Here is a 3,273-nt window from a genome sequence, read left to right as displayed (position 1 = left end):
GAAGATTACCTGAGCTCAGAGGTTTGAGGCCAGCCTGAGCAACATGGTGAGACCTCATCTCTACAATAAAAAGAAATTAGCCAGGCATGGTGACACACACCTATGGTTCCAGCTACTTGGAAGGCTGAGGCAGAAGATCGCTTGAGCCCAGCAGGTAGAGGCTGTGGTGGCCATGAGCATGCCACTGCACTCCAGTCTGGGTGACAGAGTGAGACTCTGACTCAAAAAATAAAAATTAAAAAAAAGAATCACCACCACAGTGAGAGGCACCCAGCTGCTCCAGATTCACTGGAATTTAGTGAGAACTCACTAACTTGGGCCACTGAATTGGGTGCTATTTCCATATTCCTTAGCTTTGGGAGAAGAGGTAATAGTTTTACTGAAAGTTCTTGCTAAGTTTTATTCCATTCCCCTTACCAAAAATAAGCCTCTTTTTCTTTATGTTCAGGTTGTAGCTTTCATTCCTGGGCTTAAATGAAGCAGGTGCTCTCAAGTTGTGAACTCTAAAATTTCCTTACTTAAAAAAACAAAACAAAACATTGCCATGGAGTACCTACTAGGTGCCAGGCACATAGAAGAACTCATTTGATCCTCATAACATTTTCATGAGTCACTTATTAGCCCCTTTTTACAAATGAGGCAACTGAGGCTCAAAGAAAAGTTGTATCCAAGGCCATATTGCTAGGAAGTTGTGGAACCAGGATTCAAACCACATCCGTCTAACTTCAGAGATTGTGTGTGTAACCACTCAATGGGAAGAGAAAGAGACCAAGACTTAAAAATGAATCTTTGGGCGAGGCATGGTGGCTCACACCTGTAATCCCAGGACTTTGGGAGGCAGAGATGAAATAACTGCCTGAGTCCAGGGGTTCGAGACCAGCCTGAGCAACATGGTGAGACCTCATCTCTACAATAAATAAAAAAATTAGCTGAGTGTGGTGGTGCACACCTGTGGTTCCAATAACTTAGAAGGTTGAGGAGGAAGGATTGCCTGAGCTCAGCAGCTAGAGGCTGTGATGGCTATTAGCGTGCCACTGCACTCCAGCCTGGGTGGCAGAGTGAGACTCCAACTCAAAAAAAAAAAGAAGAAGAGTCTTTGGCAAGAAGTGAAGTCAGGTCTGGGCCTCAGCTTCCCTACTATAAAATAAGGGAAATGGGTTGGATCAACCATTCATTCATTCACTTAACAAACATTTATAGGCCCGGCACAGTGGCTCATTCCTGTAATCCCAGGACTTTGGGAGGCAAGGCAGGAGGACTGCCTGAGCCCAGGGATTTGAGACTAGCCTGGGCAATGTGGTGAGACCTCGTCTCTACAATAAATTAAAAAAACTAGCTGGGTATGGTGGCACAAGCCTGTAGTTCCAGCTACTTGTAAGGCTGAGGCAGAAGGATCACCTGAGCCCAGCAGTTCAAGGCTGCGGTAGCAATGAGCATGCTACTGAACTCTTGTCTCTACAAAAAAAAATGAGCCAGGTGTGGTGGTGCGTGTCTGTAGTCCCAGCTAGTTGGAAGGCTGAGGTGGAAGGATCACCTGAGCCCAGCAGGTCCAGGCTGCAGTGAGTCGTGATTGTGCCACTGCACTCCAGCCTGGGTGACAGAGTGAGACTCAGACTTAAGAAAAACATAAACAAAAACAAAAACCCAAACATTTTTAGAGATCCTACTCTGTGCCAAGGTGGGGGATCTTGGGAGGAGAGGAAGGAGACTGTGATGAGATGAGAAATACTGAATCCCTTCATCCAAGAAACTTTAGAATCTAGTTGGAGACATAGATAGGCAGAGTATAGGCATGATAACTAAAAGGACAAGTTAAGTACTGTGGGGGTGCCACAGAAGAGCTGTTCACTTCCATGCGAAGGGTGTGGGAGTCAGGGAAAGGGGCAAAGATCCAACCTGAGTAATGGTTGAGTGAGAGTTCAATAAGCTAAGAAGCACATATAAAAAGCTGGAGTAAGTGCATGTCTTGTCCAAGGAATAGCAAGGGGGCTGGTTTGGCCAGAACAGAGGGCTTGTGAGTGACATTTAAGGAAAGGAGGCTGGAACCAGATCAGGGAGGGGCCTGAGCCAGGTGAAAGCTCATGGACTTGATTTTGTCAGCAGTGGGCAACCATGGTCAGTTTTTCAGGAGGACAGATAACTTATTAAGAATCTTTTCCACCTCTAGCACTGCATATTTGATTAAGAGCTTGTTTAAGAGCCTGGGAGTCTTAGAAAACAGGGAAGTGGCCAGTGAGCTGAGGGGCTTGACCTGGAGAGGCCTCTGGGGCGATTTTAGCCCCCGTCCTCATTTTCCCCCCTTTGACTATAAAATCCAGAGAAGTTGTTGGTTGTTTACAGAGTTAAGTTTAACCAGACACGCTGTCTTCCCATCTAGACCTGGGGCTCTGAGAGGGCAGAGGCAAGGCCATTCTCAATCATTTGTTCTCAGGGAGCCAAAACTCAGGCCCTAGCACTCAGTAGGCTGCTGGAAGGCATCTACTGCAGCAACAGTCCCTCTGAAATTTATGAATAGCAAAGAGGGGAAAAATCCTCTCCCACCCCCACCTCATCCCCTGGAACATAAAGTGATACACTAGATAGCACATAGTGTAACACATGGTCACTCTTTCTTCCACTTTGCAGGGCTCTTTCTGTTCCTCTCCCTCCCCTGTTTTCCTTTCGGGGTGGGGCGGTGTGACTTAGAATGAGCCCTTTGGCAGTCCTAAGACCCTGAGTTCCAAACCTGACTTCACTTTCAATTGACTGAGATGCAGGGAATGAAGCGACGACCGGAAGCCTCTGATTTGCTTCATTCTGATCACTCTAAGAACTAAACCACCGGGACTTTTTTTTTTTTGGTCACAGTGCTGGACTGTTTTGCCAGTGAGACAAGGCTTCTGATTGCAGAACAAAACAGAAAATTAAGGTAATTATCCTAAGGATTTAGCCAGCCTGGGGCCTAAATTACCCTGGGACCCTCAAATACCCTGCTTTGTGTGGTGAGCTTCAGGAGGGCAGGGGCCAGGCCCATCTTACCCCTAGGTCCCTGTGCTATACCTGGGGAGGCTGGTGATGCCAATGCCGATGTCAATGCCGATAATAACTCTTTCATGAATCCAGGAGCTTACGGTGTATAAAACTCTCTCCCATTCATACCTCATTTGATGCACATGGGGTGTCCCTGTGAAAAGAGATAGGGCAGGTATATTGCTATCCGTATTTATTTATTTATTTGAGTTGGAGTCTCGCTCTGTCACCCAGACTGGAGTGCAGTGGCCGCTCCTGGCCACC

Source organism: Carlito syrichta, unplaced genomic scaffold (assembly GCF_000164805.1).
Source record: "Carlito syrichta isolate Samal-C Ts95f unplaced genomic scaffold, Tarsius_syrichta-2.0.1 Scaffold301828, whole genome shotgun sequence".
Lineage (NCBI taxonomy): Eukaryota > Metazoa > Chordata > Mammalia > Primates > Tarsiidae > Carlito > Carlito syrichta.
This window is presented reverse-complemented; position numbering follows the sequence as displayed.